Source organism: Lutra lutra, chromosome 4 (assembly GCF_902655055.1).
Source record: "Lutra lutra chromosome 4, mLutLut1.2, whole genome shotgun sequence".
Taxonomy (NCBI): domain Eukaryota; kingdom Metazoa; phylum Chordata; class Mammalia; order Carnivora; family Mustelidae; genus Lutra; species Lutra lutra.
In genome coordinates, this window is record NC_062281.1 from 123821044 (window position 1) to 123832127 (window position 11084).

General features: G+C 42.1%; 1 long non-coding RNA gene across 1 annotated transcript; it reads right to left on the reverse strand.

The window, feature by feature from the left end:
- Positions 1-1805: 1805 nt before the first annotated feature.
- Positions 1806-3717, reverse strand: LOC125096795 (uncharacterized). Its single transcript, XR_007126397.1, has 3 exons — positions 3609-3717; positions 3230-3343; positions 1806-1924 (listed from the first exon to the last, which is right to left on the reverse strand). It is a non-coding gene; the product is annotated as an uncharacterized LOC125096795 (long non-coding RNA).
- Positions 3718-11084: the final 7367 nt, after the last annotated feature.

The window sequence follows — 11084 nt, forward strand, 5'->3', positions numbered from 1 at the left end:
TCCGGTTTCTAAAACCACGTCAGGCAGCTGGGGGACATTCCTTAGGACGGTTCTCGCGGGTTTCCTCCTGCCCTCAGGAGTCAGTACCGTGTTTGATGAGAATGAGTAAGAAAGACAGAACAGGCTAGTGTGTGGTTTGGGGAAGAATGAGATCTCGCACAGAGCTGCTTCCTTTACCAAGTACAAGCGATCTTATAACACACAGCAGGCTGCGCTCAGTGGGTTCCAGAATCCTGGGTCAAAGGTGGACTCACTGTCAGCAAGAAGCATGATTGGAGTTGCCCTCCCAGCCTTGCAGTGAACTGGCCCTGAGCTGGTCATGCATGTGTTACCCACATGTGCTGGCCCCTCTACCTGGAATCCTGTGCCTCCCCCTGTCCTCCTCACTCCTTTTCCACTGCTAGCATTCAGCTCAAGCTTCCTCTCCTCCAGGCAGCCTTCCTTGAATTCCCCAAAGTGGGCCAATTGTCTTCCTTCTGTTCTTCCTCAGCATCTTCCACCAATCTTGTTGTATAATAAGCAGCATCATTTATTGAACACTTACTATATACCAATCCCTGTGCCAAGTCCTTCACATCTATCTCTTTTCATCCTTACAAGTGCCCAAAGTACTATTATCCTCATTTTATAGGTAGGAAAACTGAGGTCTATGAGATTAAAGTCTCACAACGAGCAAATGGCAGAGCTGGGATTTGATTTCCGCCCCCCAATGTGAGCTCATGCTCGTACCCCCTGGTTTCCACACTCTGGCTCTACCCATCACAGTATCCCCAGCACGGTATAGACACGGGACACACTCTTGTTGAGCTAAACACCCCTATGGGAGGAGTATAGAGATCTCACTGACCTGGATGGGGGAGCCAAAATAAACTGGCCTTATTCACCCACCACTCAACCAGTTGACTGTTCTGATTTGCGTGTGTGGCAATAAAGCTCTTTTTTGTTTTTTTCCCTGAAAAAAGAAGGTAGAAGTGGTGAAGCAGCGTCCTCGGTGTCTGATGACCCACCAGAACAAGGGTTATCTTCCTGAACTCAGGTGTTCTCTTCACTGAATTTAGTCAAACCAGTTCTGCATACTGACCCAGGAGGTTTAACTTAGAAGGATTCCATTGTTATGCATCACTGCATAATCACTTCTGTCACCCACCGTTGTCCCCCTCCATCAACGGTGCTGCTGCAGCCACTGTGGCATAGACTCACACGTCCCTGGAGAGCAAGTGGATGAACCCTCGAGGTGCAAGGGCTGGTATAGGAGAGCTCACTCGCGCTGGGAGAGCAAGTTCCTTCTGTCTGACAGGCGGCCAGTCCTGCTCAACCTTCTCTTCCTTCTCCACATCAAGGAGTTGGAGCCCGCCCGCTATGTCTTCATAAAGGGTCCCCCTTCCATCCCTTCTTGTTGTCCCTGCCACTGCCCTAGCCCAGGCCTTGATCAAGAACCCCCTGGCCTTCTCGCTGCAGCTCGTCTCCGTCCAAGTTAGTCTTCCACATGGCTTGTTACTGCCTCAACCCTCCCTACACCAACAACTATTTGCAACTCCCACAAATTTTCAGAATAAAATCTAAAGTCAATAAACATTCAAGCCCTTCACCAACGGGTCTTCCACTATTCCCGAACTCAGCCCGCTGAACCACTCAGTTGTCTCCTCACGGGTCCCCTGCACAGGCCTTCTGTCCATCCACTCACACCCTGCCTTTACTTCAAGGCCAAGTTCTCGTGCTTCCTGCTGTCTGAAATCCCCAGTGACATTTCTCAGAATCTCATGCACTTCCTGTCTGCCTTACAGTCACTGATTTGGAACATCTTACCAGGGCCATACATTTTGATTTATCTTTGTGGGTATTTGCGTCCAACATCTCTGGTGAAAGGATTACGCTCCTTGACAGCAGAGACCATCTTTCTCTTCTACCTCTGCTCCAGGAGGACCTAGGAGGTCAGTGTTTCAGTGATGGTTCCAGTACCATTTAGCCATTTTTGCTGTCTGTACACTCTCTCCCAGGCATAGCAGAGTACTTGTAATTCCCCAAATGAGCCATTTTTCCTCTTATTTCCAGGTACTTATATGAGATGTTCCTTCTGCCTGGAACTCCCAATCACCCATGCTGTCCCTTCCTCCAGCTCCATTTTTCCTGGAAAAGTACATGGCCTCACCTCAGATGTCTCTGCTTCTAGAAGGTCATCCCTCATCCTGCAAGACCAGATGAGGGCTGGCTCACCCAACAGCTGTGTTAACTCTAGTCAGGTTGTCATGTTGCGTGGGACTTAGGACTCTGGGTATATGTAAAGGAAAGCCAACTCAAACTAGGCAGGGGAAAAGGGAATTTATCATCCTGGATAACTGCAATGGCTGGGTAGAGCTAGACTCAAAGTATATGATCAGTTTACATGCTCTCTGGGCCTCTCCTTATGCTCTTTCTCTTTTTCTCTATCTACTTGCTCTGCTTCACCCTACGTGGGCCTCGTCCTCTATGCAACAGAAGGTAGGGGGGGTGAGTGGAGTGAGGGAGAGCCTGACTGTGGAGGCTATTGGGTTTACATCATCCCAATGACCTCAGAGGAAGCAGAGCTGCTTTCTCCTGGCAGCCACATGTTAAACCCCAGGGAATTACTCCCGTTGGCCTGGCTTGGGTTTACATGTTTATTCCCTGGATGATCACTATGGCCACAGGCACATATCACCTGCCTCCCAGCTTCCTATGGTGTCATAGGGTGGAGAAGAACAGCTCTGATTGGTGCTCCCCACACAGCCCTTGGAACTGGAAAAGAGAACTTCCCCCACGGGAAGGAGAAGAGTGTTGCCAGGATAAAAGGAAGGGAGGGATACTGGATAGACAAAAACGATATATGTCACAACATAGCATCTGTCTGCCTCCTCAATCTATTAAAATCTCCCTTAGGATGTTATTATGCCTTAGCTACTAGCCGTCCTTGGTACCTGGCACGTGGACATACTCAACAGTATTTGATAAATGCATAAATGAATGAATGTTCTGAGTGCCCAGTACCTTGAATTCTGGATAAGGAAACAGTGTCATTTCAAAAAGCTTAGCTCTGCATATGGTGGCCATTGGCTGCTGCTTTGCTCTCTCAGCCAATGCAACAGTGGTTGCAGATGGGTTCTTGGGGGCTCTATTCTATGTTGGCTGCTCAACATATTCACAAAGTGTCCAAAGAAGGACTCCAAGCTTAGCTTAGAGCTAGTAGGATATGAACTGAAGGTCAGCCACCTACCTTCTTACACCAGACTCATTCAGTACTGTGACTGTACAAATATCCAGAGCAGCATGTTACCAAGGAAGAAGACAGCTGGGGAGAAGCTTCAGGAAAATCAAGAAGACTTCTTCACTTCTCATCAGATGGGAATAAAGAGAGCTAGTAAGTGAATTGCTTTATTTGACCATCCTGTTAAGCATATGCATACCATGTAAGAATAATTCCATTTAGTGATTATGTGTTGTATATCCCTGCTAGATGGCAAACTTTTCAAGGAGAAGGACCTTGTCTTTATCTCCACGTAATCCCCACAGTGACTGGAACAAAAAAGACTCACAAAGAGAAAGCAGGAACTAAACTACCCATCTGGAGTTTTTACAAACCTAATTTTACAAACCTAGATCTGAAGAGACCTTGACTTTCAGAGACAGAACAACCATCTTGATTGATTCATTGCTTCCAAAAGAACTCCATTTATAATGCTGAAGTTCTTTTATCTCCTTATAGGTTCTATAATTAAGGTAAACACACAGATTTTTATAATCTATTTTAAAATGTGGGTCTTGGGGCGCCTGGGTGGCTCAGTGGGTTAAAGCCTCTGCCTTCGGCTCAGGTCATGATCCCAGGGTCCTGGGATCGAGCCCCACATCTGGCTCTCTGCTCTGCAGGGAGCCTGCTTCCTCCTCTCTCTCTCTGCCTGCCTCTCTGCCTACTTGTGATCTCTGTCTGTCAAATAAATAAATAAAATCTTTTAAAAAAATAAAAATTAAAAAAAATGTGGGTCTTACCCATTTTTCTGTCATCTACCAAAAGCCTGCAGATATATTAAATGCCATAATATAGCAATTGCAGGATCATACCCAATGGCGCATCACTAAATAATTTTGGTCAAGCACATGGGCACGTGCGCACACACACACACACACACACACATCTTTGAAAAATAAGTTCCTTTAGAATCCCTACTGGATATGATTTTTTTTTTAAAGGCCATATTTTTAGTCTTAGAATACTCACAAGGAATTTTGGGATAAACTTTAAAGTTTAATTCCTAAATTTATTAAAATTTTTGCCTTACCAGTAAGTAAAACTTGCTGTTAAATAATTGCTGATACTGTCATCTATTTTACTCCCCAAAATCTCTGTTAACATTATAACCTAAAATGGTAACTTCTAAAGATATTTTATTTTTAAGTAATCTCTATACCCAATGTAGGGTTCAAATTCACAACCTTGAGATCAAAAAAATCACATGATCCACCAACTGAGCCAGTCAGGCACTCCTAAAATGGTAACTTTATTTTTTTTATTAATACCATCAATATAATTAGCTATTGGCTATATTTCTGTCTGGTCTTCACATTATTCTCTCCCCATGCTTCACAACTATAATTCATACACACATCTTAAGCACATTGTAGCCTTTTCAAGCACAACCTTAATCATGTACTCCTCCTCAAAATCTTCAGACTGTGCAAAATTCAAATACCTTAGCTGATATTCTAGAACTTTCACAAGATTCTATCCCCGTAGCTAACAGACCTTTTCCTCCCTGATACAACACAGACATTCTGTCCTTACCTCTCCTACCCATCCACCAAACACTGCAACCGTGACCTCCCTCCTCTTAGCCTCTCTTCTCCATCAGTCTAACTCCTATTCTTTCTTCAGACGTCAGAGTACGGTAGCCCCCTTATCTGCCAGGGACATACATGCCAAGACTCCCAGTGGATGCCTGAAACCACAGATGCTACCAAACCCGATATGCACTGTTTTTTCCTATACATACATACCTCGGATGGAAGTTAATTGATGATTTAGGCACCATAAGAGATGAACAACACTAGCTAAAAATAAAATAGAACAATTATACAATATACTGTATAAAAAATGTGTGAATATGGTCTCAAAGTATCTTATGTATTGTACTCACACTTCTTGCGATGACGTGATGAGATGAAGTGAAGGGGATGGCATAGGCATGTGACACAGCATCAGTCTACTGGTGACCTCAGGAGGGTCATCTGTTTGCGGACAGTGGTTGGCCTTGGCTCACTGAAACCGTGGGAAGTGAACCCCCGGTTAAGGGGAGGCTACTATATGTTTGACAGTTTTGAGCTGCCTTCTGTGAGCACCCCAGGCCTACAGAGAGTCCCTGCCCTATGAAATCAGGACCCTGGCACACGCCTCAGCTTTGACACTTAAGTATGGACATGTGACCTCCTCTTTGTTGCCCCTAACTTTTTCTGCATATCTTTTCAACCTTACTGGGTAAACAGTATATTAAAAAAAGGAATCTTCTATTTGTTTGCATTCCCTACACCACTTAGCCCAAGACTGCAGCAGTTTTTCAACATATATTTAATTTTTTTTTTAATTTCTGATGGTTTTCTCACACATCCGAAGAACATTAGAAGAAACAGTCCTCCATTTTAAACCACTTCACTCTTCCCTGTGTAATTCAGGATAGGCATGAGCTATGAAGACAGTGGACTAGAGCGGAGTTTTAGTTAAGAAATTTCTCTCCTGAGAATTGCTTCCTTCATAGAGCATTGGGTTCTAGGTTTATTTAGAGAAGGAGAGGACAGAATAGAAAAGGCAGTAGTCTCCTAAATGGATCTTTCAGTGTTATTTCATGGTTTACTTTGGGGTGGCTTTATACCCAGGAGAGCAGATACATCCATATTCAGATTCAAATTCAAAAGCATCTAGCTCTTGAACAGGGAGCTCTGGTTCATGATGGTGTCCTGAGCACGGTATCAGCCTCCCCTTCCTCCTAAGAACCTAGGGAAATGACAGAAAAGAAAGATTTTGAAATAATGAAACCAACCCCGTTCAGGAAGAGTGGAATGCTGCATCAATGAGCTAGAAATGGAGGAATTCATGGAAGACAGCACATGGGACTAGGGTGGCAGAGAAATGAAAAGTGAAGAAAACTGCAAGGAAGTCCTGGACAAGTTCCAAGTTCAGAGACAACACATGCAGAGCTGGAGGGGGGGGGGAGGTGGCGGGTGGAGAGTGAGAAATCATAAGAGCAATTAATTAAAAGAACTACATTTGGAACAGCTGAACCAATGAGGCAAAGCACTCCCCACACCCTGTGCTTGCAGATCAGCTAACAATTAATAGCTTTTGCCTTCTGGGGGAAGCCAAGAGAATTGTTCCCTAGAGAAGGGGAGTGATCTGCCTAGAGCAGGGTCCTTTATTGGGGCTGGGCACTGAGGTAGAAGCATAGCAGAGCCAGAGACAATTCCAAACTTCTGTAACAGCTGCCAGGGAAAAAAAACTGAAAAGCAAACCTGCTCTGCCTTGAGAAGGATGACCAGTCATCCCGGGTTGCCCAGCATGTTCCAGTTTAGGTTATAATCCCCACATAGCCATTAATCAGCAGTTTTCCTTGTATGCTCAAAAAGTCTCAGTGTTTTGTCATTGGTGGATGTTTGTTTGTTTCAGGGAAAGTTTTGTTTTATTTACAAGGTGAGGGAGGTGAACTAGAAAACAGAACTTTAGACCCATGGAAGAGAACAGGAGGCATGAATGTCAAGTCTCAGAGGAAGTGGGGAGGGAAAAGACCTAGATTTGAGGGAGAGAGTGGCCAGGGACAGGGCCAAGGGGAAGAAACTGAGAGCGTATGATGACCAGTGTGGGATTTTCTGCAGACCCCAGCTGAAAGTGAAGCCTGGTCCAGGAGACTGTTCTAAAACGTAGGTTTTATTCTCATTCAGATATGATGTGATCCACAAATCAGGAAATGGCTGGATACAAGGTCTTTAGCCTGTCCTGCTCACAGTCCTGAGAGATCCAGAGAGTCCCGGTTCCAGATGTTCTACAGCATCTCATCCTCACTGGTGCCCCTCAGAGCCAGGTCCAACGGCTGCTGCTCCTCCTGGGTGAAGTTCACAGCCACATCTGTGAGTGTCACCAGTTACAGGACCTTGTCATCCAGTGTCTGGGCAGCCATTCCTCCACTGCCCACGATGGCTAGGGACAGACAGCCAAGTTTGCCAAATGTCTCAGTCATTACTCGATTTGAGTAATAAATTATATAGTCATCTTACCCATGAGCAGAATACATTGAAGCCATGTTTCTCAAACCAGAGCCCAGGAACCAGGCATGAAGTCAGTCCTCCCCAGACTGGTCCACCTATGCGAATCATCATCTGTGCAGAGGGCTCTGATGTCATTTGGGCAACACTAGACATGGATGTCATAGTATAAACACAAGTTCAGGGAAACCTGGGTGGCTCAGTCAGTTAAGAGTCTGCCTTTGACTCAAGTCATGATCCCAGGGTTCTGGGATCAAGTTCCACATCAGGGTCCTTGCTCAATGGGGAGTCTTCTTCTCCCTCTGCCTGTTGCTCCCCCATGCTTATGCTCGCTCTCTCTCTGATAAATAAATAAATAAAATCTGTTAAAAAAAAAAAAGTGCAAATGTGGGTTCTGACCTTGCCTGCCACACTAGATATTCCAGAGTCAGCAATTGATATTTTAAAAGATTATCATTCAAATGAAAACCAAATTAGAAAATTGTCTTAAAGGACTCATGGACTTCTGAGAATGTATATATGGAGACACATTCCAAGGATTATTAAATATGTAAGAAAATTATGAAGAAAACAGAGAGAGGGAGCAATTTACCTCTCGGGGAATAGCAATTATGCAGAAAATAGAAGATCACTTTGTATAAAAATTCAATTACTTTCAGAATAACTTCAAGAGGACAATGGATCCAATAATCAAAAGCAAGGTGCTGTTTTTCTTAAAGTGCTCAGAGAACAAAATAAGAATTCTTGAAAAAAGAAACACATAATGTCTGAACCAGAAATTCAGTGGGTAATCTGTCTAACTGAATGTGTTATAGATGATAAATGAAGATCTGGCAAACTCCAGAAAATCTCTCAAAATATGGCACAAAAAGACAAGATAGAAAATATGAGGAAAGGGAAGAAATTTAAAAGATCAGTAACTGGCTAATGGGAATTCTAGAAGCATTAGACAGAGACTACAGAGGGAAGAAATAACCAAAGACATAATACAAGATAGGTTTTCCAAAATGAAGAGAAGACGTGAGTCCTTAAATTCAAACAACCTACTAAATGATGAGCAGTTGAATGAAAAAAAGAAAAACCCATTTTAAGATATCTAAGATAAATTTCCTAAGGAAATTTCAGAATTCCAAGGATCAAGAAAAAAATATCAGATTTCAAGAGAGAAAAAAGTGGACTACTCACAACAGAATAAAGATTAGATTGACATGATATTTCTCATCAAAAACATTTGATGCTAGAAAGTAAATGACTTCAAAGGCAGTGATACCTTCAAAGTTCAAAGAAAAATTATTTCAAACCTAGAGTTCCATCACCAAGCAAACTACAAATGTAGAATGGGGACAAAATAAAGATTTGCAGAAATGCAGAGGCCACAAGTTTGCCACCATGAATTCTACATGAAAAATAACTACTCAAGAAAAACAAACAAAAAAGAGTCAAATAGAAGGCTCCAAGAGATAAAAGAAAGAGTGCAGTTGACCTAGAAGAGATGAATAAAGCTAAAAAGACGCTTTGAAAGAATCCATTTGACCTTAAGACACTCAGAAAATACTTTTGAGTGAAACAGGCTGGGGACCCAGAGCTGGTTCATTTCTCTTTAGGTCCAGCCACAGACTTCTTGGATTGCAGTGAATAATACTTGCACAGTCTTAGGACTATTTTTGTTGGTTTTTAATTTTTTAATCAAATTACAAACTAAGTGCAGAACACATTATAATCACAAAACAAAATGCAAATATAAATTTAACAAAGTGAAAATGACATAATTAATTAAAATTGGGAGAAAAAAGAAGAGCTTCGAGAGAGTATAAGTAAACTAATCTAATTTTTCATAACAGCTAATAAATAGAAGTCTAATTTCAATAAATCAAGAGGTAGAGGTGTGAATACATATTAATTAAAATTACAAAGATATTCTTTGTAATAACCAAATATAACTAACAAAACCTGAGAATGAAGTGGAGGAGAGGAAATGAGTAATGTTGCAATTGCCCTAAATACTTCATGTTCCATGTCAAGGAGTCAATAGATGGCACCCACAGTCATCAATCAACAGGAAATACACCATTTAAAGTTATAACGGTGTCTGTGATATGGGTTAAAGACAGAAACTTTTAACAGCGATTACCTGAGAGTGACTTGTATTATATTACTCCACTTTTTACTATTCTTTACATGTGTTTGTATTACTTTTCTAATTTAAATTAACTAGTTTAAAAGCTTTGGATATGTGTCCTTCACAATCCATGGAGACCAAAAGAAAGTATCTCTTTTGAAATAGTGTTCTGACAAAGATTAGTCCATCCATCAAACTGGAATTATTCACTTGGGCTATTAGGAAAACTCATCACTGCCTGGGCAGCCCGCTCTCAGTGGGCTGTGTGGCAGAATGAAAGCATTTAGATGGCCCAGATCCCTTTCTGTAGCCAGCTTATGTCTACCACCCTTCCATATTAATGTAGTGACCGGGACAATCACCAGCCACAGGACGGTTCTCCTGGTGACACTGCCCCATCTGAAGGGTGTTGCATTCCTGTTGTGAAGGCATTATCGCACTGGGATAGATAGGGACAAGATTATTATCCCTACGTTGCAGAGGACCAGATGGGGGTTCTGAGAAATTAAGAGACTTGTCCAAGACTTAAAGCCCGGTTCCCTTACTCCATCACACTCCTTCGCCATCTCTCAGAGGGGAGGAAAGGATTTTTTCAGGGCTCAAGGCAAGGAAATGAAAAAGCTACAGCATCAAATTACTGGATGACAGTGAAGTCAATGAGGAAGCCATCAACCTCCACCACCCATGCATCTCCAAACCATTATAAATTAAATTCACCAAAATTTAAAAGGGAACAGCAAAACCATCCCCTTTCTCAGCCTAATAGCTTGATCTCAACAGTGATTTAAAAAACCAGACTACTTTTCTATAATTTAAAGTGACCTCAGACAAAGTATCTATGACACCCCTTTATTGTACGCTGGAATGAAAACCCATTTTTAGACTTAAGCAGTTTATAATTATTCATTGACCAATTATGCCGTTGGTGCATTACCCAGACCTTTGGCAATTTGTTGTTTTATTTAATATGTTTAATTGTATTCTTGGTTTATTACTCTTTCACCATTCCTGCTTACCACAATCATTACTATTTGTCCCATTAAATTTTTTGACTGAAAAAATTTCACTAAGTTTATGGTATTTTCTGGGAATTTCATGTCCCTATGTTAGGCATCCCCCCCCACAACAACAAAAGAAAGGATCAACGTTGGAAATAGTCTATTCTATCCCATTCACACTCATATAAAATTTGAGTAGAATTAACTTAACTTGAAAATAAATCTAGATCCTTACCAAGGGAACTTTTTTCTCTTTTTTGAGTGTGAGAAAGTTTTCCTTATTATTATTATAAAAGTTTCATAGTAAAAACGGTAGTAAAAATGGAAAGGTAGTACATATATTCTCTAAAACAGAACTGGTCTCTCTGAACAAACAAAGAGAAAGTCTGGAGTGGCTGAATAGATAGATAAGATTTATCAAAAAGTAAATGCATTTACTAATAATAAACTAAAAATAAACTTATCAGTCAGGGCTGGGTGGGTCATTTCTGACCCAATTCCCTAGTGGAATACTCGAGGGGTCACTGTGAAATGGACTCTGCCTTCCTTTGCAGTTCTGCACCACTTGGCAAAATGAAACAGACTATGCAAGGTTTAAAGCTAAGGGGAGAATAGGAGCAGCTGAGACTAATGGCAAAGCTGACAGGGGTGCAGGGTGGAAGGAAGTGTAAGCTTCCCTCGGCTTGAGCATGGCTGAGTCTTGAGTAAGG